At 34.3% G+C, this 26,859-nt stretch overlaps 1 long non-coding RNA gene across 1 annotated transcript; it reads right to left on the reverse strand.

The window, feature by feature from the left end:
• On the reverse strand, positions 1–25,050 carry LOC311433942. The gene is made up of 6 exons (XR_014691098.1): positions 24,956–25,050; positions 22,935–23,049; positions 16,753–16,901; positions 16,165–16,296; positions 15,195–15,322; positions 1–1,121 (listed from the first exon to the last, which is right to left on the reverse strand). It is a non-coding gene; the product is annotated as an uncharacterized lncRNA (long non-coding RNA).
• Positions 25,051–26,859: the final 1,809 nt, after the last annotated feature.

Here is a 26,859-nt window from a genome sequence, read left to right on the forward strand (position 1 = left end):
ACAACAAAAAACACTGTATGTTTTATTCATTGTTATTGTCTTAATACAAATCATTATCAAGATCCAGATTACAATTAAAACTTGTGGTATAAAATGAAAGCATATGAAATTACTAGAAGGGCTTTGGTTTTAGACAAAAACTATTTTCTCTCTGCTTGCCCAACTCAATAAGGAATTATAGCAACAGAAAATCACATCCACTTCATTTGAAGATACCCAAATATTGTATTTGTTTTGTCCTGTCCAGATGATGGAACATCCTCGTGGTGTCCTGCCCATCAGGCACATGTAAAGAGAATTTGAATTTTTAGTATATTTGGAGAGAGAAGTAGCGCTAGCAATAGTAGGGCTTCACTTTGGAGTTAGTTTCAGGTAAATTAACAGGCAAATTCTTGCTGCTGATATTAAGACTCTGCCTTGTCACACACATAATATCTACAACAAGTCATTGACAAATTTGAACTTTTACATGTGGCAAGTGGAAAATGTGTTATGGATAATTCTCATTCTACTTTTTTATTGCAAAGCTATATTACTGCTTACACATAAAAATGTTCTTCTCTTAATCACCACTTGAAATGCAATAGTGATGACTCCTAGCTACTGAGCTAGATAGATGCTAATGCAAAGTGAGTCATTACAATTTAGGTATAACCTACTGCCTAAAACATTCTAATAATTTGAAGGAGTGACATAGGCATGATATACAAATCATATTATGTCTCTAACCAGTTTGAAATACTGCACTGTATTTTCTCAATTATATTAAGGCAAAGCATAGTCTGGCAATCTGTCTCAATGACCTTTTTCTCCTTTTGTGGATCAGCCTTATGATTATATATATATATTATTTTTTTCAGCTTGCAGAATTAAGCATATAATCAACACACACACACTTTTCCTATTTGGCAGTAATTATCAACCAGTGAAAAAAGTATGAAATTACTTTTTTTGAAAAAAAAAAAAAGAAAGTATGAAAGTACTTCTTCAGACAAAGTTTAGCAAGTACTACAGTCATATTTTTTCTCATATGTCCTACTTTCAGAAATGTGAGCAAATCCTGTGTGCAGTCATCAGATGATACAGGACCACAACGTCACATCACCATGTCCATATCACAGCTGGAAAATGTATTGACATAATCAAATCCACACAATATCTAAGAAAATAAACTTTTGACAACATAAGGAAATATACATGGTAATATCAACATGAAACGGTAGGATCAGGGCAATATTGTGATTCTCAATAAAATAATGTTATGCAATTGCATTTCTTGTAGTGTAATATCCTCTATAAGTTTCTAAATTAAAAGAAAAAAAAAAAAAAAAAAAAGAAAAAAGGAAAATTGGAGAAGAAATGTCTTCTTTCTGTATTTTTTAAGATAACAAGTTCTATTTGACTTTTCATATCAAATGTGACAGGCAGAAAAGGCAAGCTAATTTAAATTATCATTCCCGACTACCTTAAAAGGTCATTTAGCACACTTACTCGTTGATATTTACATAAATATCTTGTGACTTGCTTTAATTCACATCCTCACAGTTACCAAATTATTAATAAAAGTTTCCCAAAAGAATTGTTGAATACCTGATTAAAGGTATATGTCAGACTTTTATATTAGTAGGAACTTCTCTTCACAAAAGAACTTGTGGACAAAAGCAAAACCCTAGGCTTAACTGGAAATTGAGCCTTTGTTAGTAAAATATTATGATATATTGTCCTTTAAGTGCATTCTAACTGAGAAGAAAGTAGAAGATATTGTAGAATTTCTATTCATTAAAAGTCACATGTATTTATTTTTATCATGCAGGGAATATGATTGAAATAAAAATAGACATGAACAATTTACAAAATTTTAAATTGCTCAGAAAGAGTTCATGCCACTTTGATGTATTGAGCATATAAATATTCATAAAATCAGTCATTTCTTAGTGTGTCTAGAAATTAGCTTTGTATCGATTATGCCTAGTTATCTATTATGTTTGTGACAACATGAAAATGGGCACAAGTTTCTTTCATTGATTTACTGTCCAATAAATAATTGCTATTAATTATTTATTGATTATAAACTTCCATAATCATTTCACTTCTTTCCTCTTTATGCTATCACTGTCAGTTCTAAAGCTAGAACAATCTACTTGATCAAACTTTAAAATCAGTCATGCACACAGGCAAAAATGATATTTAGCAGAGTTCTTTAAATTCATGCAGGAATACAAGGTTTGTATCCCTTAATTCATTTCCACCATTTTAGCACATTGCAGGAGGATCATTGAATAATAACCCAAGGCAAGATACCCACCTTTCACTTTGTAATTACTAAAAAAAAAGGTAATTCTTAAAGTCTTTTTTACGTTTTTAAATAAAAGGTGATGAAGACCTTGAAGTTTGTTGTTGTTGTTGTTGTTGTTTGATTGATTGTTTTTTTGGAGGGGGAAGAAAAAAGAAAAAAAAAAAGTTAAGGGAGCAATTCAGAAAGAATATAACAGGGAATCATCAACAGAGAAAATAAAGTGTATGCTTTATCAGAGACAAATCTGTCACTCTGTCTTTCTTCAGCTGGTGTGTAATATATATCTAAATACTTCAAGTTTAGGACTTACAAGAACTACGCATCTTGTGCTTTTGCCCAGTGAAGTAAAAGCTACAGAGGTGTCTGCAGATGAATAACTAGGGAAAAGCTCAGCAGGAATGTGAAAGATATGCACTGTCAAGAAACATAGCATGTCACAGAAATATCTTGGAAAAAGGATGCAAGTAAGCCTGAAACAACCAGAAGCAGAACCCATTTCAGCTAGTTTACCCAAAAATATAAATTTCCTGAATTGGAAAAAGTGCACATAATGAAAGATGGTTTAATTTGAATGACAAGTCTCGTCCTCTGCATTCATAACCATGACATCCATTGTGAAATTTAGAAATCTTTCCTGACACCAATTTGAAAATTAATTCTTATTAACACAAATGAACACAAATACCTGGTGGTAAAGGTCAGATATATATGTGTATATATTTGTATATATGTATAATATATGTGAATATATGCAGACTTTGTTCCATTCTGGAATTTTGATTAGATTAGTCTAATTCAGATTACATTAGTCTAGGTAGATTATACAGAGTCAGTATATTTGTAAATTAGAAACTAAAGGTATGATTGTAAATTGGTATTTTATGCCATATAGGTAGTCAAAGAAATGCTATATAGTGTAATTCTTATGTTCAGTGCATGTCTATTTTATTTTTCAATGTTATGATAGAAAACTATGCCTTTGCTGTGTAAGCTAGACAGTGAATCATACTCCTCAAACCAACAGGTGCACCTCTGATCATGAGACACCTAGGGTCCTGTAGTTAAGCAAGTCAACTTGACACCCAAGAGTATTTATTCTCATTTGGTTTTCAAATATCATTTTCTCAACAGTATCAGGCACAAAATGCAAATTGAAATTAGACAAAAAAATTTCACAGTGAAAAAAACAAACAAACAAACTTTTCTACAGGTTATTTTTTGTTGTTGTTTTTGGTTTGTTTTGGTTTGTTTTCACAGTTGGCTGCCATATACAAAAGAAAGTTTATCAATGTGTGGAGATAATTTTTAAAAGGGACCAAATTACTTACCTAGTTGAAAAGAAAAATAATTCAAATATACTGTATTTACTGTGGAGAACTTTAAATATCACTGCCTCTTTAAGTATTGAGTAGAATTATACACTGTCCTAAAAGGGAAATTTCCTCTAGGGCAATTCTGGAACTACAGAATCTTTGTGTCTTTAAAGTGCTAGTCTGTATCACATTTCCCCTAGTTGTCAAAGCTCATGGAAACTATAGCATTGTCATTTATCAACACCATGCTGTAGATGAATTTGGACATCTTCCCTGCCTTTGTTATTTTAATTCTGAAATCATATTGCACAAACAAAAAGTAAGCAAATAGAGAAGCAAGCAGAACTACACAGTAAATATATATATATATTATATATATATAAAATATTTATATATTTTATACTCTCATGTGTTTGTGGTTATAGCATATGTATTTAAAAAAAAATCAGATTAATTCTTAACGAAAAAGGAGCACATGAATTAAGGCTGTTCACTGGAATTTGCTTTGAGTAATCACCCTACAATTCTGTTACAATGAATAATTCCCATAGCAACCCCTACTGCCATATGGCACCAAAATTTCCTCTTGTACCTTAAGGACAAAATCTCCTCTTGTACCTCAAGGACTGCAAAACAATGTTTAAAAATAACAGCTTTGTAAGTCTTAATTTTATCCTAGGGACAGTCTGGGAAAATAAATAAATAAATTAATTAATTAATTAATAAGAGAGAGAAAGAACACAGTAATATGAAATGGTCATATTTATTTAAGGGGCATCTGAATCCTCCGTATGTACTTACAGTGTGATAGATTTGATAACCCATTAATTTTTCTTAACAGAATTGCAATGGCCAAAAGCCAGTTTAAATAGGATTTAGTCATGTATCATCACAGAATCATATAATTTGCATTGGAAAGTACATCACAAGGTTTGGTAATGTATCTGTATGAAAGATCTGTATGAAAGAATAAAAGAAAAATGGCACCAAATGCTAAAAATAATATATATCCGAGTCAGAGCTGTAGAATGTGAATTTCATTGATCAAAGAAAATACACGTGACAGCCTCTAGTATAAACTGCATATATTGTTGTTTTCACTAGGTTGATATATTATTCAGTTGTCTCTCCTTCACAAATTCACAGTGTACCAATTATAATTTTTGGATCAGGGTTTTTCATCTGAAAGAGCACAGTGATTTAAGAAAATAGCTATTACTCCCACTTCTTATTCTCAGTGCAGTGTACAAGTCATCAGACATATGCTTTTAAGATTCTTTTAAATTATGTTCCTTTTCTTGGTTACTTTACCATAGCCCCTGGACACACAGTGAAGAAATGAGGCCTTGGACCCTATATGCCCATTCTTCTACAATAAGGCCTTATCAAAACACTGTGCACATTCTTTCCTTGAAACGTATCTGTGAGGGTACTCTGTGTTTGCAATTGAGCTCCACAAAACGGTTGTGATACGTAGCACATGCAGGCTTAGCATAAGTCTAAAACTATTTTTTAGTCAACACATAGAACAAACTCACAATCATAAACTAATAAATCCTGAGTTATTTAGCTTTTATCATTGTTATCATCAAATATTTTCTGCCCTAAGGTTGTATTACTCTGTCACATCTAGCATCCCGAGCTTGTTTCCTCAAACTTTCTATTTTAGTCCATGATTGACTTGCTTTTGATTTGACTTACAGCAAAACTGGCTTCACTTTATATAACACATCTTTGACTAAAGTGGTCCTCTTTTCCATAGACACATGCCATTTTGTTGCCACTTTTCATTGCAAATCAGCACATTCTCTACCAATGCTTGGTTTCATAGCCTTCTATATTTAAGATACATTCATGAACAGCTGACAAACAAAATTATTGTCTTTGGACTGAGTGGAAGGGACTCCTTTTATTGGAAGGGACCGTTTGAGAGCATCTAGTTCAATCTCCTGCCATGGGCAGGGACACCTTCCACTAGATCAAGCTGTCCAAACCATCCAACCTGGCCTTGAATACTTCCAGGGAGGAGGTATCAACAGCTTATCTGGGAAACTTGTTCCAGTGCCTCACCACCCTCTGAGTAAAGAATTTATTCCAAATATCTAATCTAAATCTACCCTCTTTCAGTTCAGAAGCACTGCTCCTTATCTGATGACTACATGCCCCTGTAAATAGCATCTCCATCTTTCTTATAAAGCCCTTTTTAAGTACTGGAAAGCTGCAGTAAGGTATCTCTGGAGCCTTCTCTTCTCCAGGCTAAACAAGCCCAGCTCTCTCTGTCTTACTTCACAAGAGAGGTGCTCCAGTCCTCTGATCATTTTTATCACCCTTCTCTGGACCCACTGTAAAAGGTCTTTCTCAACTGCTTATCTGTAAAAGGAATGATCATGGATATTTAGAAGACTCCTACTTTCTTTTCATATTTTCCCTACATGGAAATAACATTGTACAGATGTGAATTTACAACAATGCTAATAGCTAGTTAGTGTCAAAGAAAAAAATAACACAGTGTATAATTGGAGTGAAAGAGAATATCAGAAAACACATCTGGTGAAGGTTGCAGAATTACAAAATACCATACAGATTGAATTTCCTACTGTTGGGATAAATATTTCTGTTCAAATAGAGGGCTTAACCAAAGCTGGTGTTGCATCCACATGGTGTTTTCAATGGACAGTTTTCAAAAATTAGAACCTGAAGGTAAATAAATTGTGAGCATTTTTGTAGGTAAACGTTAGAACTGTGGCTGTGGTTGTCTGACAGAAAATAAAAGGATGACAGCAACAGATACTGTTACAGTAATTTAGTCACAGGGAGAATGAAATTCTATTACAGAACTTTTGCCTTAAATAAGAATCCTTCTTGCAAGTATAATACATTTCTAATAAGTCTGAAGTAAATATGTGAGGTGAACATACCCTCTGATAAATAAAATAGTCCAGAGCATACAATATTACTTATTTCAGGATATACCTGAAGATTTAGAACAAATTAGTATTTCAGACTTCAAATATCAAGGATCAGTTTAACAACCAGTATCAGAAACCATTCTGTTTGTTCTATTTGAGTTATTGTGTTTCCTGTAAGACTACTCAAAACCATCTGACAAAAGTGACATGTTTTGTGGAGGTACTTGCAAGTAGTTCTTGTGTCCACAAGTGCTTTCTATGGCAGTGTCATTTAATCCTCAATGCAGTTTTTCAGGATGGTAATTTTGCCCTAGTATAAGTTGACAGCACTAAGATCTTTTCATGATTATTTTTGCAATGTTATTTCAAAAGAGAACGAAGGCATAGAAGGCTAATATAGCAATTGTCTAAGCTGTCACTTGGCACAGAAAAGGGAAAAGAAAACAAATGATAGCTATTTATTTATTTATTTATTTTTCAGAACAAGATATCAGTGTTGGATTTGGATGATAAAATCTATAATATGGGTTATTTACTATGGCACCATAAAAATAATAAAGGTAAACTATGTTTTTGACAGGTTGCTGCTAAGAGCAAAGATAAACTTGCCAAAACACTGCTAAAGCATCAGAACAATATATTTCTAGTAAATGTTTTCCCCAAAGAAGTCTTGAATAACAAATGGGTTCAAAATAGGTCTCTAGTCTTGCTACAGAAGTTTATGTATCATCCCAAAACAAACTTAGACAAATCTGTAGTTTTTGCAGAGCAGACATATATATGTCAACATGTCTTTAGCAGCAGAAACAAGGCATTAGAGAAATGTTGATTCCTTAAAGGAATCAACAGGGATTTCTGTCAGACAACCACAGCCACAGTTCTAACGTTTACCTACAAAAATGCTCACAATTTATTTACCTTCAGGTTCTAATTTTTGAAAACTGTCCATTGAAAACACCATGTGGATGCAACACCAGCTTTGGTTAAGCCCTCTATTTGAACAGAAATATTTATCCCAACAGTAGGAAATTCAATCTGTATGGTATTTTGTAATAAAGGATGGGAGGTCCCTAAATGTTGACATAAAGTAATATGTGTACAATAACAAATACTTGCAAGTCTTTAATCATTACTCTTTTTATTATTGTTGTTATTATTATTTTTGTTCTTAGGAAGAATTATCATTTCTTTTTGTCATTGTATTTTTTTTTCTTTAACAGTGTTACAACTGAAATACTATTAATTCTCTCAAGAATACCCTTTTCAAATGTCTATTGTTCTCAAGGCAATGAGGTGAAAAAAGCTGGCAGTAGCTCTTAGAAGTGTCCTTTATCAAAATGGCCAAAATATTCCATCACTGTTTTTAATAGTATTAGAAGAAACTGCCCTCACAAAAAGCAATGTCTCCTTAAATATTAGGAACTTCTCTGACATATTGTGATGGAAAGAAAAATCTGTTGTACTTAATACTGAGACTTAGAAGAAAGGAAAAAAACAAAAACAAAAACAAAACACAACAAAACAAAACAAAACAAAAGCCTGTATTTACAGTAATCGAAGGTAAGGATCTAAAACCAGTTATCCATTTCAAAACCCATGAAATAGGATTCCTGTTCATTCTTACTATTTATTTTCTCACAAAGTGAAATTAATCTCTTCATCTTAAATAGTTCTATTCTAGTGCATTTTATTCTATTTTAGTGTTTATACTTTTTTTTTTCTATGAAGAGTTTATTGAGCAGCATGACTAACATGTATCAGTCTGACATTGGGTCCATGTTTTTGAAGTGGGTTTGTTTTTCTTTAGTTCAGTTTCACTTTCATCTTTTCAAATATTTGTTATGTAGACTAAGTCAAAGGCATTTGTCTGAAAGAAACAGTGTTCTCTAATTAGTCAGCTCTAGTCAAGACCTGTAAGATTTCCATTTGATGACACTTGTTATAACCTGCTTTGGTCAGTTTGTTTAGGCATCATTAACAGCATGAAAAGACTACAAACAGAATATGGGTAATTCATAAGTATAAAGTAATAATTGGTTGGTCAATGCACATAGAAGACAAATATTTTTTAGCACTGTTGAGCACTATTGTGCCCACACTCCAGCAGAGCACCTGAAGAGGCCTCAGCATTTGAGCAGGTGCCAGTGAAGAGGGGAGTCAATGGCTTCAGGTCCTGTGAGCCATTTTCAAAGGTGCAGAGCTGCCACCTCCCTTGTGCCCTACCAATGCTGACAGCCCTGAGGACTTAACCCCAACCCAGCAGTTCCTGACTGACCCTGACTAGACTAGCCTGCAGTTGCAGTCTCTGCATTTCTTTTCTTCAAGATTTTAGCTTTTCATTTTGATGTTTTCTCTCTTGAATCCTTGATTTCCTAAGAATCATGGATCAGCAGTTCTACTCTCTAATTTTAAGCTTTCTTATCTCTATACAGATGGTCTCACAGCTCTTTCTCAGCAGTCTGAATCAAGGTTACATAGCTAGGACTTATCAAAACTGATCCCTGTACAAGGAAGCTTAACACAATGGGGGAGAAATTACAGCTCAAGCTACAGCGGGAGGGTTACAGTGTTCAGATTTGCGTATTACAGCTTAAGAAGGGTGTGAACAAATTTTAAAGAGTGAAACAAAGAATAAAAATGATCAGAAGTATGATATACATGATCTATGAGAAGAAGTTGAAAGCAAGAAGAGTAGGGGAGTGGGAGGGAAGAGACTAGAGAAGAGAAAAAAAAAAAAAAAGAGGAAGAGGTAGTACAAGAGACTTCTAATATGAAGACATATCTATAAAGTTGAATACAGTGTTATGAGAAGTAATAAGCAGAAATAGCAGATAAGGGAATTGCAACAGATCTGTGGAAAATTTTTCTACCAGTGCAAAGAGTACAGCATTGACCTGGGGAGAATATTATGTGTAGTCCATAAAATATCTAAGAATGCGATAGCTGTGATGTACAACTAATAATTCTGTGGTAGTCTCCTGTCTCTAGAATTTATTCCATAGGCTAAGAAAGAAAGAAAAACCTGATTCTTAAAGGATGATGAATATATGCTTGTTGTAAAAAGGTCTGTTCTGTTAGAAAAGCCAATCTGTCAATCTTCAACTTGGAACTTCCAGAGGTCATTTAGATATCTTGAAACCAAGCCACAGTGTGTCATGAATAAATTTTTGTGGTAACTAGTATAGAAAGCACAAAACAGCTTTTATATGGTTTTGGTGGTCTGTACTTCTGTATTTAGTTGAAGTTTCCTAAACACTCTAGGCTTCTTGCCGAGGTATATCACATTTCTGTAATCTAGCCAAGAGACTGATGAAAATGTGAATAAATAAGATCATCATATGCCAGAATCTTCTAGCCAGCTGGATATGCTAGAAAATACTTTTTTATTTTTATTATTTTTATTGCTGCTACTGCACAAAAGTACTGTCAGTAAGGAAGTTACAAGTACACATAAATTTTGATTAGAAAATTTGTCTTATTTTGAGCACTAGAAACTATAGTTGGGCTGCAAAATAAAATTCACCACATCCCACAACTTTCTTCTTTAAGAGTTGTTATTATGATTTCTGGTAGCTGCTTTTCATCTGAACATTGGACTCTTTGTACTTTTGGCTCCAGCATGTGTATTTGAACCCAGAGATGTGTTTGATTTCTGTAATGGAAACAGAAACCCTTCTCATGGCATTTTACTATCAAGTAGCCTACAAATAAATGCACAAGTTTCTTTTTCTTTCTGCTTCTGTTGTGCAGCCTTCCAGGAGGGCTCCAACAATTAGGTATATCATTATGCTTAAGTACGATACACTTTTAATGTTCAGTATGCCTGTATATCCACAATAGAGTGCTGTAAATGAAACGGATGCTTGTCCTCCTCTTTCAAAATTAAATCACTTGCATGCCATTGGCACAATTTCATTTAATGCTGACATGAGCTTGGGCTAGGTGTGTCAGTCACCAAAGCACTATTTCAAGACTTTATTTCTTAAACGTATTTTCTTACTGTAAAATTTCTTAATGCTTAAATGGTGACTTCTTGGAGAAATTTTATATTCTACTGTATATATTACACTGGCATTTGGAAAAAAAATAAACATACAGGAGTCGTGTAAGAATTGAATTATAATTGAGGAGCAATTTTAAGTGTTATTTCTATGCAACACAGTTAACACTTGTAAATCATGCGGTTAACTTCTAAGCCTAAATACAAGACTAATGTGCAATTTCTGTCTTCAGACAAAGTTAAAGTTGAAAGGAAAACAAGAGCTATTACAAATACTGAAGAATTGAGATATTAAAGTTTAAATTAAAAATATTCTTTAAGAAGTCTAGGAATCCAAATATAGTTAAATCAAAAAATAATCCCATCTCCAATTTACATTTTCTTGGCAGAGCTGAGTTTATGTCTTCCTCACAGTAACAGGTGCCTTGAGGAATACTATTGGAAGAAAAAGGAATGTGAAGCCTTGCTTGCTTATGAAGAGACACAATTATTCTTAGTTTCTGTACAATGTCTTTATGTGAGTGGTTTGAACATATTGTAACTTAAAACTTTAAATATGCTAGGAAAAAGCAAAACACTGTCGTATTAAAACAAACAAACAAACAAACAAACAAACTCTTGTCAACTCTTGTCATTAAGCTAATACCATCTACTATGTTTGTTTTAATAGTGTTTTATTATGGTTTTATTTTATTTTATTTTCCAAATGGAAGTATTTAACATATTTGAACCAAATTCATAAAACAGTCTAGGATTATTAAAATCAAGTTACTTGGAAAAATTATGCAAAATGTGCTTGCGTTTATTTGTTTTCACAGCTCCAGCTGCAGAATATCTTGACATTTACACAAACATAAACCTTCCTAGAATACTGATAAATTGCTATCATGACTGCCATTATATGATAGAGAATCCAGATATATGCATATTACTTTATATATTCTTTTTTATTTATTTTGATTTAGGATAGTACTCACGTTTGACAAGGTTTTATAATGCAAGTAGGTTCTTATTTTTTTTCTCTTTCATTTAGGCTAAATCCTCATAGTTGTTTGAATCTTTATTTGAAAAATCTCCATTATAGTGATTTTTCTTTCATTTATGTCTATGCCAGCTCATTCACTTCTGAATTAAGAACAATAATTTGACAATAAAATAGAAGCCGAGGTTATATAACATGCTTATTTTGGAGCTGTTAATATTTCTAATAAGAATGTAAATTATCCATTTTGTGCAATATTCAAGGTGTTTTTAATATGAGCTATCAAAAACTGTCACTAGATATTTTATCTAGGAAAATGATGACTAGCTTTTCTGATACTCTAAATCTGATTCTAAAATCTTGAAAGCCATTAAACACATTTCCCATAACTTGTGTATGGATATAAAGTATGGACAAACCTTGTCCATACTTTATGTATTTTAAGTATTTTATTTTTTTTTATCTTTGAGAAATGGAGCAAGCAAGCACTTCAGTTCAGAAACTACCTGTGGATGCTGGCACTGACAGTCTCTCATACTTGTCTCCTGCCCCCAGATGAATACAGTCCGTGTATTCAATAATACAGTAGTAGTAGTAGTAGTAGTAGTAGTAGTAGTAGTAGTAGTAGTAGTAGTAGTATAATATAATATAATATAATATAATATAATATAATATAATATAATATAATATAATATAATAATAATAATTCAGTAATACAGTCCAATACAGAACATGTCCACTAAAATCCCATGTCTGGTCCCAGGACATTAGGCAGTATATGCAAGTTGTACTCCAAACTGTTTATGAGCTACACATAGCATAAGAACCAGATAAAAGGCAACTTTTCCCTACAGCACACTGGAATATGCTGAGATTGCTTCCTCAGATGGGGAGAGAATATACATATAACTGCATGTAGTAGCTAAGATGTCACAGAAGAGAGCGAGAGAACAGCAGAAAGATATTATTCAAATGACCCATAAATGCAACTTTGGGTTATCGTTCAATAATAAATATTTCAGGATTTGACAAATTTATTTTAAGAGCACCAGCACAGACTTTTTCTTGAATTTTAGGCCTAAATTTCTGTATTCTGAATCCAGTGTTATCCTTCTTCTAAACTTATTCTTTGTACTATCATAAACTACTCTCTTTTGCTCCTCATGAGGATGGTGTCTTGGGAAATGTGAAGGCAAAACAGTAAATATTGCATTTGGGATTTTGAAATATGAAGCTGTTTAAACTTTCTGGGCTGTATATTTAGAAATACTGTGAATAAATACTAACAAGCCTTCTCATTTTTTGTAATTATTTGAAAATATTTTATCAGATTTTATTATCTACATCTATTTCAGCTACATTAATGCTGTGGGTTTTTTTAAAAGGCCAGTTTCATTCCATCTGACATTGTTGCTGTCTTACTGTAGCTGATGGCTTGTGACAAGCTTCTCCAGAAACAAACTCAGTTTAGGTAAGCTCCTAATTTAGGCATTTTACTTGGATATCTTAAGTTAGTTCAAATTTATTACCAAAACACCATTTTTGAATTGGAAGGTAACTGTAGGTATTATGTTTGTTTGTTTCTTTCTTTATGTAAACTATGAAAAAAGTGACATCTGCATTAATCATAGTCATATTGAGGGATTGGTCTTCATAATGTAATCATGGTTTCACCACATATTCTTCCTTGATTTTTCATATTCACAGAAGAGCTATTGAATTGTGATGCTGAGCATGGAGAGCAGGGATTTTTCATTCTAACCAGATTTGTCAGTGGGCAGAGGAATGAATATCCAGTATGTTAGCAGAATTCCTCTTATCAAAACCCGATTATTTGAATGCTAGAGGTATATGACATATTCTGACTAAAATGGAGAAAGTTAATCTTAAGAATACCCCAATTTTCTGTGTCAGATTGCTATTTCTTGTCAAAACTGCTTTTCACATATATCAATGGTACATGCTGAGAAAAATGTACTTTGTAAAAGTATTTTCTTAATATGATTAAGGTTCATTTAACTAATGATTTCCAATGGCAGTGGGTTTAGATTAGACAGAAGAAAGTATATTGAAGATCTATTCAGGCTGATTTTACTGACTTTTTTCTCATTTTGAATATGCTGTTTGAGAGAAGTATTTTAATAATATATTTATATGATTGCTCATAAAATTGTAATTATGTTCATTGTATTCAAGCCCTACATTTTCCTGTCCCATTAGAGTAAGTCATGGTCATTATGATTCTCTCCTCCCTTAAACCACCACGTTGCTATAAGCAAAATAAGATAACTAGGAAATTTATCTGACAAATGCATGGTGAAATTTCTGCCTACCAAATAGTTTTCAAATCAGAAGTAAAAACAGCCTTGGGAGATAAATCTACAGAATTTGAAATACCCATACAGAAATTGCGAGAATAATCCCCCTTGCATTGCCCAAAGCAAGATGTAAATTAAGAAGCAATACACTATGAGTGTAATGGAGCATGTACTTTTCATGCTTCCATTCATCTCATGTAAACAGCTTGTACAATGCCCCTCACAGGAATAATTACAAAATACTAGAATGACTGAAATTATAAATATTAGTGTAAAAAGGAAAAATATAATATTTTAATACATTTTTATTGTTAAAAAGTTAATCATTGCTATCTTGTTTTCTAATTGTCAACTTACACAGGTAGAAAGTCAAAAGAATGAAAAAGGCTTTGGGCAAAATCAGCAGGGGAGATATGCATTCTGCCTGTTGAAAATAGATATTAGCAGGCCGGTTGGCATGGCAGCAGTTTTCAGTACTGCCATACGGGACATAAATATTTGAAAAGACTTTGGAACTTCCAGTATTTAAAATCCCAGTGACAGGGTGGATTAAAGAGTTGATGCTTGGTCCTTTATGTGGTACAGAAGATGAATTAGAACTATGTGTATACTCAAAATATATTAAAAGAAACATCATAGATTTTTTCAGATTCTCCATCTGATCAGCTCAGCCAATGCAGTCTGATTTATTCAGTAATCACATGAAGCAACAAGCACCAAGAAGTGCCAAGAACATTGCTACAGCTTCTGCAAATCTTTATATGTCCTTAAGGTCATTCTCTACAATATCACCATTACTTTTATACCTAATATTTAACACTTTCGTTTAATAAACAGAATAATAGAAGAATAAATGAACCAAATAAACAAATTGCACACCTAAACTATAAATTCCTGGATGGACTAAGAAGTAAATTTTAGGGACATCAGCTTCAAACAGATATTCAACTGAGCAGACAAAAAAAATGATAGTTTATTGAATATCGCATTCTGAATTTTCAACTTAATCGTGCCCTGAGCCTCTTAATGTAACACGTACAGTGTCATAATGACAAATTATCAGGATAAAATTCACAAGGGGTAGTTAATAGAACATTGTAGGTTTTCTTTAGAATTTTCTAATGTTTACTGAAAGAAACTGGCATTCAGAAAATGGCTCAACTAGATAAAGCACTGAGCAACCTGGTCTGATCCCATAGCTGACCTTGGTTTGAGCAGGACCTTGGAGAAGCAACCTCCTGAGGTTCCTTCCAACTTGAGCTATCCTTTATTTCTTTTTTTTTTTTATGTCGTTTATATTGTGTCCACTAATCACTTCCTGTTTTACAGATTGATTTGTGAAAAATTGCCTTATTTTTCAACTACTTTACACTTACCACTAATTTTTGTTAAACAACTAGTATCATGAAAAAGGTGTTCCATTGAGTCCAGTGCAGTATTGTAATTGGCAATGCAGTACTGAATGATTTCAACCTGAGATTTTCAATTCCCTCTGCTCTGCAACCTAATGAATGACAACAAGAAGTGTAAGCAGTGAAAGAGTCCTAAAGCAGACACACTTATTCTCTCTTCTGTGGTCTTTTGTGAGTTCTGTCTTTTCTTCTTTGACACTGTAATTAAACAAATGTCCTGCTGAGGAGACAGACTCAAAAACATTAAGACACATATTGGAACTGGTCAGAAAATCCATGTGCCCAGGTAGTTCTATGGAACTTTGTTACTTTGAGTGAAATATATTTTTTTCCCTCGTGTGAATGTAAATTTCTTTGGATAGTTTAAAAGAACATATTTATATTTTTACTTGTACATTTCTATATGACAGTGGAAATGGTGCATCCATATATATTAGAAGAAATCTGATAAAATTGTATCGAGATTATCAGGTTTCTATTAACATTATAGCTATTTAAAAAAAAAAAAAAGTTATAAGAAGGAAAGAAACTCTTTTAGATGTAGCAGCTAATCACTCTTAACATTTTCATCTGAGATGTATAAGACACAAGGGACTTCAGTAAGCTGTAGTTACAATTTTGCCCATTTGTCATGCAAAATGCTACCCAATCAACATGTTAAATACAATATATGTCTCAATTTTATTCAGTGACATTTTTGCACACACATAATCTTGATAAAGTTTAAGAACTCATGATATGTAATACCTATCTACAATCAGGATGGAAAAATTGGGCGTTTCTCCAATTAAGATTCCATTGTTGTTATTCTATATATTCTATGTTATTCTATGTATACATATACATCCATAGGAGTAGACTTCTTATAAAATGCATCAGCTGGAGGAAAAATGTCACATACAAATGTACTTACCAAAAATATGTTCTTACTTACACATACTGACTGTGATAATAATCAGTAAGGAGAAAGTTCAATCTCACACCCAAGCCTCTCAACTTGATACCTGGGCTGCAGATTGTACTGAGGTTAAGAATACTCTTCCTTCTTCTTTTTGAAGTTGTTTCACTGTGTAGAAAAGAATTAAAAATTTATAGGATCGGAAAGAGAGCAAGCATAACGATGACTCAGTAGCCTATCAGTTCAAAATCTCACTTGAGAAAAGAGACACGGATTCTGTTCTGTGCTCCAAGGAGTATACATTTTACATGAGGTAGACATTGGATAACATGTATAAGTAGTTCATGGAGCAACCCAGACCTTTTCAGTCTCAAGTGAATGCCTTAACCAGCTGACATAAGAGATATACTATTGGATTTTTCAATGCCCTCTATGAATATTACATTCATTTCTGCACAGAGCAGGTAAACGCCTTGCTCCCTATAACCAAAAATACATCCTCATGTTTAAAACTGTCTCCCAGCATATTTGCTTGATAACACTTAGTGAAAAGAGAAAAAAAATATATATATATAATGAGTAGGATAACCAGGCTATGAGAAGTGTTATATAGTCATCACCTACCTATAATATGAAACTTTGGAAGGGAAAATCTCCTATCCCTTTCTGGCACAGCAGGATGCAGACTGCTTCCTTTAAGATGTTTCTACTATGGTAATTAGACGAAGAAGGTGCAGTCACTTCCAACTCAAAATTCTAGGCTGATTAATTTCCTGCATGTTGAAGTTTAGCATGTTGAAGTTTAGAAATATCATAATTTATATTATAAAATATTAAAGGAATATTAGTAAAATTAGGTATTTAGAAGAGGTATCTGCTTGTGAAGTTCTGAGTTACTGTGGACATAGAAGTGAACACAAGACGGTGTAAGAAGGATGGCCATGTTATTGTAGCAGTCATTTGTAGCATATTAATATTCAGTTCAGTATATAGCATCATTAGTCTTGCTCACTGTGACTAGTATGCAAGTAGTCTTATTGAGCCGGAGCCAACAATTCAGTGTGAAGAAAGAAAAAATCAGGACTGCATCCTACTGTCAGCATCACAGCTGTTCTCACTTCATGTTCTGCCTGCTTTCTGGGCTACTGAGAAAAGCAAATACTTATTTGTCTTATTTCTACACTAAGTAAATGTCATAGCAACCCATTAGCACCGACAAGGTTCTTGTTGCTGAATATAAACTGCTTTAACTCTCTCATACACTGACTGGTTTCCAAAGATTTAGGCCATAGAAGGAATTGTCTTTATTTTAAGACTGCATGTGAACACAGTGTTTGATTTTTCCAAAATAATAAAATAACTCATTTTATTCTTATTATGCAGTTTAATTAGCTACTGTACTTTGAAAAAAAAAATGTTATTGATTAGAATATGTCTGTGTGTTCTCAGTAGTTAATCTTCTATTTACCTCTGCACAGGACTGGACAGATTATATTTGTGTTAAATCAAAAAGGTGTGGGTATCTCTATTGACTAATTAAGCTACTTTTTATATAACATCATAATTTGACCCTTTGAACTATGCACCATATGTAATCCAAATCATATTGGAATCTGGAGGAAAGTCATAGAATCATAGAAACATAGAAAAAAAAATCCTTAGTACTGTTATCTTAGTTGATTTAGATCAGATAAATATAGTAAAGCTGCTTTGGATCTTTCATTTCATGACTGTCATAAGTCAAATTGATACTGTCTTTATTCACCTACCTCTCAAAAGTATCTGGAATATCCTTGGTGCTTTTTTAGGATCCCAGACATTTCTGCATTTGTATGGTAGAACTCATTAGAAGGTGTCTTTTCTTATTTTCCTTCTTTGCATTAATATGAAATTCTACAACTAAAGTTAGAAAATGGTCATCAAATCCAAGATAGCAGGCATAAATTGTCAAAGCTGTCATTTCTATACTCATCAAAGATCCTGAAGTTACTTGCTTCAGAGGCTAATAAAGCCTTCACTGTTTGTTGTGGAATAGTTACACAGAGCTGCTTCTTTTTTTTTTTTTTTTTTTTTCTTTTTTTTTTTTCCTGAATGCCTGCACTTTTCTACAAAGTTGGTTCCAAAATGAAGGAAGAAGAGAGAAATCACCATCTGTGTTTTTTTTGTTGTTGTTGTTGTTGCAGAGAACCTTAGTATATTTATTTTCATCTACTTGTTTCTCCAACTAATTAATAAATTATTACAGAGAAAAATGACAACATAGCTTCCTAGTCACACAAGAAACAGATATATGCTGTTTTGCAGTTTTGACACATTGAATTACTGGATAGAGTTACATTGGTGGAAGAAAAGCAAAGGAACACGTTAGAAGTTCAGGATTCTTGCTGACTACACTATCTTGTTATGGAATCTTGCTGAAAGTTGATTTCAGGAATATACATTAAATTCCTTTTCTTCCAATAAAGAAAAACATGAACAATAAATCAATAGGAGGTAGTATAAAATATTTTAACTTCTTTGTCTTCAAGAGAGCTGTGATGGAGCAGGCTATGCACAGTCTTATGCTATGCTGATAAACAGAACACTTCCAAATTATTCCTTTATTCCTCCAGCACCAGGGAACAGTATTGAAAGTAGCAGGCAGACACAGCTGATCAGTACATGGTTGTGAGGCTGGTGTCACTGGCAGAATTTTAGGTTTCTTGATCACTGGATGGTCAACATGACACCAGGCCTTGCTGGCACCTGATGGAATGCATCTTTCTCAGAGAGGGAAAAGGATTTTTGCACAAGAGTTGGCAGGGCTGATGAACAGGGATTTAAACAGGGATTTAAACTAGACTTAAAGGGGGAAAGGAATAATACCAGGTTCAATGGTGATAAGGAATGAAACAACACGCCAAAATCTAAAGGACTGCATGCTAGTGAGATCCTTCAGTCTTCTCGGTGAGGTTCGTTACACTGAAGCACATTTGAAATGCTTCTACACCAATGAATGGAGCAAGAGGAACAAGCAAAAGGAGCTAGAAGCCTTGGCTCAGACCCAGAGCTACAGCAACATTGGTATAAGCAAAACCTGGAAGGAAGAATCCTGTGAGTGGTGTAAGATGGATGGTTATAGGCATTTTAGAGGGATGGGGGGGGGGGGACAGGGATGGACGGATGGACAGGGGATAGGGCTATACACGTATGTGGTGGAAAGGCTGGACTGTACAGAATTTGCAGCTTGTGATGCCAGTTGAGAGTTCCTGGGTAAGAAAAAAAAGAAAAGTAAATAAAGGGGATGTTGTGGGTGTCTACTACAGACCACCCAACCAGGACGAAAACACCAATGAATTACATGTACGTCTCTACCCCTGGATCAGCTGCCCTTGTGCTTATGAGGGACTTCAACTTGCCAGTCATTAACTGGGAATATCACACAGCTGGTGCAAACAGGTCCAGGAGCTTCCTAAAACACCTTGATGATACCATTTTGGTATAAGTACTAAGGGAGCCAGCTAGAAAAGGCACCCTCCTAGATCTGTTGCTTGTAAACAGTTCTCATGTGTGAAGTGGCGATTGGTAGCTCTCTTGGCCATAGTTATCATGAAATAGTCTAATTTAAAACCATTGGTGGTAGATGGAAAGCTGCCAGCAAAACTTCAACATGAAAGAGGGTTCAGACTGCTCAGGGAATTAGTTAGTAAAGTCCCCTGGGAAATGGCATTGAGGTCCATCAGTGCTGATCACATTTTAAGTAAAATCATATAATTATAGAATCATAGAATTGTTAAGGTTGGAAAATACCTCCAAGATCATCTGTTCCTACCATTCCCCTACCACCAATATCACTCACTAAACCTTGGCCCTAAATACCACATCCAAACTTTCCTTAAACACCCCCAGGAACAGGGGTCTCTTGTAGGTCCCTTCCAACTCAAGATGTTCTATGATTCTATGATTTTGTGATTAATATCTACATCAGTGTTTACCTTATGTAAACTTTATAAAACGGGGAAAAAATGTATTGTATGGAGAACTGCTTTGAATTTCACATAACCCAGCTTAGAGATATTAATATCATGCCTTGTTGAAAATTGGGTTCTTATCCCTAATATAGAGGCATAATTGCCTGCTATTATTATGCAAGGTAATTTGTTTTATAACTATCTACAGACGCATAAGTTTCTGACTCAGAAAAGACAAAATACTTTTTCAGAATATACATTGAATTCGAAAGGCCTTAATTGTTATTTTTTGAACTTTTTTCATTTTTGTCATTGAGTCATACATCAATGAAAGATGTACTATGAATACCCAGAAACAACTTATTAAATATAGACAACATGTCTTGTTGCAAAATAATAAAGATTAACATATACTTTATTTGATCAACAGCTAATAATGCATCACTTCACAAGATGGCAAAGAAATTGTTTGCAGAACTAGTCCTCTAGACACATTTCATAATATTACATCTAGAAGTAAATATAAAGAAAAAAATATAAAGAAGTAAATATAAAGTAAATAGTTTACTTTAATTCCTCCTACATACCACTTCATTAGAAAGGCAGTGTGAAAATTTAACATTCAGACTATTCACTTTTGCACATGCTTTGCTTCATTTAATTTTTGGATTGAAAAAATTAATTTGCAGAATTTCTACTTTTATGATTGCTATTAAACTGAATGCAGTGCCCTACCAGTTAACACACTAATGGCCTCAAAGGATAAAAATCTACAGGAATGTTACACTGAAAATCTTACTATGGGGAAAAAAAAAAAAAAAGAAAAACCCGTATATACAGAGCTAAAAATTATTATTAGCCCAGTTACAATTTTAACGATATAATAGTCTAAGTTATCTGGATAATTCTGAAAAAAAAGCCTTATTAATAATATAGTTTTAAATGTTATACAAGAAAATGCTTTCTAGTCTCTCAGGATGACCACTTGTCTCTGTGTTAACCTGAATCTCCTCAAGAAGTAGGGGAAGGAGAGGGGGAGGTGTGTTTACAAGCACGTACTTCTGTAGTGGGGTCTTCCCCCAAGTTTGGGCCCACTCCCAATCTTTTGTTGTTGTTGTTTTGGTTTTGGTTTAATTTTTCTTGATTTTTTTTTTTTTATTATTATTATTTTCCTCTCACAGTCTCCTTTCTTCTCCTGTGCTGCAAGCTGTAGCCTGAAAGTGACTCCCAGGCCCCTAGGTATTTCATGTTTCATTTGTAGGAATGCGTGTGATCCACCAGTGGAACCCTACAATGAAAGAAGGTTGAGAGGAGATGGGCATAGATGATGTGCTCATGAACATGTGCTTTATTCAGGAAAGAACACCAAGAGTGGTCAGAGCTGTTGCAAAGGAAGCTGAACTTAACATAGAGGTAACCAGAGGGTGGCCTTTGCTTTTGATGAAGATCTGTATCAGTACAGTTTTGATAAAAGTCAATATCAGTAGAGTGAATCAACTGGCCATGTAAACAACTTTCCCTGAGCTAACAACAATACTAAAATCTTCCTGAGCAAGACATACCAGAGTGGAGAAAATTAATATGTGGCCGAGCCCAACACAGAGCATAAAATCTGAACAACCAACAGAATTAATTTTGAAGAGAACAGGCTTCAGCTGGCTTCAACCCATGTATCTTTCCCAGTGACTGGGGATGCCCACTGGATGCATTATGATGCATCCAATGCCCATGGGGATGCATTGTGATGGTAATCATATAGAGACCAGTAATGGGAATCGTGTTTGTATAGTGACACAACCATACATTGCAATTGTTATATTGTGCTTGTGTTGTGATTTTTTGTTTTTCATTATTGTTTTATTGTTATTACATTATTGTTTTTCTCTAATTAATCAAAATCCTATGTAATATAAAATATCTTCAAATAAGTAAATTTGATAGTAAAACATTAAACTTTTTCTCATATGGAATATCTAAAAGTACCTCATCAGAGGTATTTGCATGTGAATTTGACATTGAGTCTAGTTTCTTCAGGTAATTAGTGATTTTGTTTGAATATCCCTCAGTATTACATAGAACATAGCAGAGACATTCCATAGGAAATGATTCTCTTCAGAGACAGCCACTGTAGGAAAACAAACTTTTAAAAGCTTTAGAATTATCTTTTAAGTTTTTGAACACCAATGGTGAAATCAGAGGCTGGTTTGCTTTTAATTGTGCTAGATTAACTCTTATGAAGAACTGGTATAAAGGCAGTCATTGAGGTAGCAAAATATCCACTATAAATTACACATATAATCAGCTATAGTGCAGTATGTTTGCAGTGTTATGTATCCAGTCATACTTAGGTCTTAAAACAGCCTAAGAACCTGTAGAGGTCATGTTCTAGTAAATACCCTAAACCACCTTGGCAAGGTCAAAGAAAAAAGGGCATATTTAAAAAGTCACAGGTGTTTAATGATTGAGAGTGTCAATGAAATTATGCACTAACTGTTATAACTAACAAAGTATCATCAACATGACCAGTGTTTTCAATAAGAATATGTTACCCAAGGTCTACACTGTAGAAGTAGTTAATAAAACAGAAAAATTGGAAGGGCCATTTGTGAAAAAATAATTGTAGATTATGGACTGTAGAATTAATCTAGTGGAAGATGAAAGCCACACAATCTGCACCATACATTATGGTATGTACCAATACTTGCCACAAATTAGATCCAGTTTTTACTGGTTTTCAGCAACCTTTGTTCTCCAAATTTGTTTCCCAACAGGCATGTTCATCAGCCTAAGCATACTCACAGTTTTATTTTCTGGACATATTTCTTATATCCTTACACCATTCCGTGGAAATCATACCTTCACTTGTCTTGGTGTACATGCACCACAGAGACATTTTGGCTTGGTGATTTGTCCAGTGCTCTCTCTTCCTTTGATATCTGCTGTTTCCTGTGGTTGACAGTTTTTTTTTTTCCTGTGGACATACATAAGTTTCAGCTTAACCACACTGTAGTTGTCAGTCAGACTAGCATATTAACATTGCCACACTGTACCTATCAACACACCAGCTATATTTACATCTTGTCTCACATAGACATGCAGCTAATGCACATTTCTATTTCATACTTAATGTTTTCTTTTACATTTGTTTATACTTTCTTAGACACTAAAAAATAGTTCCATTTGTGTACAAATGTTATCATTCTCAAGATTTAAGAGGAGAAAAGTATCAAGGCTGAAGGAAGTACCTAAAAGTAATTGGGGGGGGGGGAGGGGAGGGAGGGAGGAAGATGGGATTCTTGAGGGATTTAGTCATTTTGTTTTGTTTTAGCTTGATAGGTATCTTTTTTGGGATATGATCACAACTGAAAGACCACATTAATTCAAAATATACTTCTAGAAAACAGTTTTCATTAATCATTGAGACTGATTCATATTCACAGAAACCATTATTTTTCTGAAGAATTTTTTGTTAACACTAAATGATTTTTTCTTATCAGAGGCAAGGACCTATCTGCTCAGTAAAATTTAATGCCAAAAGAAAATGTATTTAAAAGAAAATACATTTGGTAATTTTTCTAGCACTTCTCTGTTTTCACTAAAATCCGCCTACTTGGATTGTGCCAGTATGTATTTCCAGTGTTAGAAAATGGCATACTAGACTCTAGAGATAACAGGATTCTTCAAAAGACATTTCTTAATAAGCAAAAACCTTTGGAAATTTGCAAAGCAGATAATATATTTTGCTCCTTTTTTTTTTTTTTTTTTTTTTTTTCCCCTTTCTCTCAGTTCTACAGCCATTGCACGACTATATAAAAAGAGGTGAAAAATCCTATTACAAGAAAAAAAAAAAAAAAAAAGTAATTTGCAACTAGCTTCCCTACCTTGTTTTAGCGAAGTCTAAGTCAAAAGAATTGTTCATGGTTTTGAGTCTTAAACAGCGGTATCCCTTAGATTTTGATATACTTTCCAAAACAGATAACATAAGTGATTAATTCAGCAATTCTTATTGGCTAAGTGAGCAGCTTACATTATCATTTGCTGCTCGGCTGCAGTCCTGTTCTAATGAACCTCTATGTTCTCATAGAACCTCTATGTTCTCATAGAACCTCTATTAGAGGTTCTATGGAACCTCTAATGCCACCATACCTTTTTATAAAGAAGTGCTCATTTCATGCTGTAGCTTCTTCTCCGTTGAGATGGCACTCAACAGATAGTTACTTGCAACATTCCCTGTGTGATTTGCAGTGTTAATGGTGGAGATAGTATTAACAAAATAAAGTAAGAATGGTTTCTGGCCCTGCTTCAGAGCTATGAAGTCAGAAGCCAGACTGAACCTATTTATGTATTTAAATTTCATTTGGAGATATAGAAGAGGCAGTCTGGTAAGACTGTTGATCCCTGTTCTGCTAGATTGTAAAGGTATGTTACACTAACGAGTGTTATAAGTTTTTAATATTGATATCATTTTAATTTTGTTTGTTTCATTGGTATTTGTTAAAAAGGCTAGATTCTTCAAACAATGTTCACATTGACTATTTGCAGTAAGCAAACAGACTGCTGCTATTTCCTGCTGTACAGTGGCCAGCGCTTGTTTTCACGGGGGTCTTTAACTTCCCAGACATATACTGGAAATACAATACAGCCCTGAGGAAACCATCTAGAAAGTTCCTGGAATGCGTGGAAGACAGCTTCCTCACTCAGCTGGCTAGTGAGCTTACCAGAGCAGGTGTCCCACTAGACCTGTTGTTCACAAACAAAGAAGGACTGGTGGGAGATGTGGTGGTAGGGAGTTGTCTTGGGCAGAGTGACCATGACATGTGGTCACTGTGGTTCTCTATTCTTGGCAAAGTCAGGAGGGGGATCAGTAAAACTGTTACCTTGGACTTCCAGAGGGCAGACTTTGAATTGTTCAGGACACTGGTAGGGAGGTTCCCCTGGGAGTCAGTCCTGAAGGGCAGAGGGGTCCAGAAAGGCCGGACACTCTTCAAGAAGGAAGTCTTAAAGGTGCAGGAGCAGGCTGTCCCCATGTGCCATGAGATGAGGTGGTGGGGAAGAAGACCGGCGTGTCTGAACAGGAAGCTTTTTCTGTGTGTCTGGGAGAAAAAGAGAGTTTATGTCCAGTGGAAGAAGGGTCAGGCAACTTGGGAAGAGTACAAGGAAGTTGCCAGGATATGCAGAGAAAAAATCAGGAAGGCCAAAGACTAACACAAGCACAACCTGGCCACTATAGTTAAGAATAACAAAAAAAAAAAAAAAATGTTTTTATAAATATATTAATGGCAAGAGGAGGGCCAAAGAGAATCTCAATTCTTCACTGGATGCGGGAGGGAAACATGCCTACAGAGGATAAGAAAAAGTCTGGGGTTCTTAAAGCCTTCTTTGCATCTGTCTTTACTAGCTAGACCACCTATTTCCCACGGCACCCAGCCTCCCAACCTGAAAGTTTGAGACAGGAAGCAGAAGAAATCCCTACAGTTCAGATGGAAACAGTTAGAGACCTGATGCTCCACCTGGATAAGTCCATGGGGCCATGAGGGTGCTGAGGGAGTTGGCAGGTGGGATTGCTGGGCCATCATCTATCAGCAGTCATGGTCATCCAGATAGGTCCTGGATGACTGGAGACATGCTAATATGGTGCCCATATATAAGAAGGGTCATAAGGAGCATCCAGGAAACTACAGGGCTGTCAGCCTGATCTTAGTGACAGGTAAAGTGATGGAACAGGTCATCTTGAATGCAATCACACAATGTATGCAGGACCACTGGAGGATTAGGTCCAGTCAGCATGGATTCATGAAAGGCAAGCCATGCCTGATCAACCTCATCTCCTTCTATGACCAGGTGACCTGCGTGGTGGATGGGGGATAAATTGGATGTTAGTTCTAGCACACACACTTTTAAATAAAATAGGTCTTACCCTATTCTTTAAGTATTTTGTATATTTATAATTTTATATGAGAATGTTTGCGTATGAGAATATAACTGAAAGAGGTTCTCAAAAAATATATTATTATGCATCGTTTGACAAAACTTTTGCTTTACATGATGTTTACACATTCTAAAACATATTTATTTTCCTTAAACCTTCCCCTCGTCTCCTGGACCCTAGTCAGCAAAACAGTGATACAACAGAACAATATTCAGGAAAAAACTTTTAAACCTTTTCATTTCAGGCAACCTAGAAGAGCATTATCAGAGTAATTTTTTTTTTTTTCTAAAAGAGGACAGGACATATATATCTGTACAAGACATCAAAAATGACCCTGTAACTTTTATCTTTAACTCTACAGCTTTGTTTATGCTATAGCACCACCACACACATTTTTAAAATGCAGAGATAAGGAGAGCAAACCATGAGAAACCTTAAAAAAATGTATATCTAGACAAAAATACATAATATGAAACTTGAGTAAACATGGAATAAAACCTTTTAAATAGTGGTTTTGTTAGACATGCAATTATTTTTGCTTTTTAAAGAAGTAAAATTTACTACAAGAATTTTAAAAAAAATTGATAAGCAGTTAAAAAAAAAAAAAAAAAAAAAGCATTATAGCTATGTATAGAAGAAAGCTCCTCTTATAGTTCTTGTCTCATTTCATGTGGTACTCTTGGTGCTTAAATCCTTCATACATTAACTATGTACAAAACAGAAATGAAACTGGGATAATTACATATTCTCTTTTATATCAGAAATAATGGCTTGAAAGCCCTGGGGGTATGGTACCTTTATTCATTACAGTAAAATCAAGGACTACGAGAACCCTATAATACCAGATAAATA

Source organism: Aythya ferina (assembly GCF_964211825.1).
Source record: "Aythya ferina genome assembly, chromosome: 3".
NCBI lineage: Eukaryota > Metazoa > Chordata > Aves > Anseriformes > Anatidae > Aythya > Aythya ferina.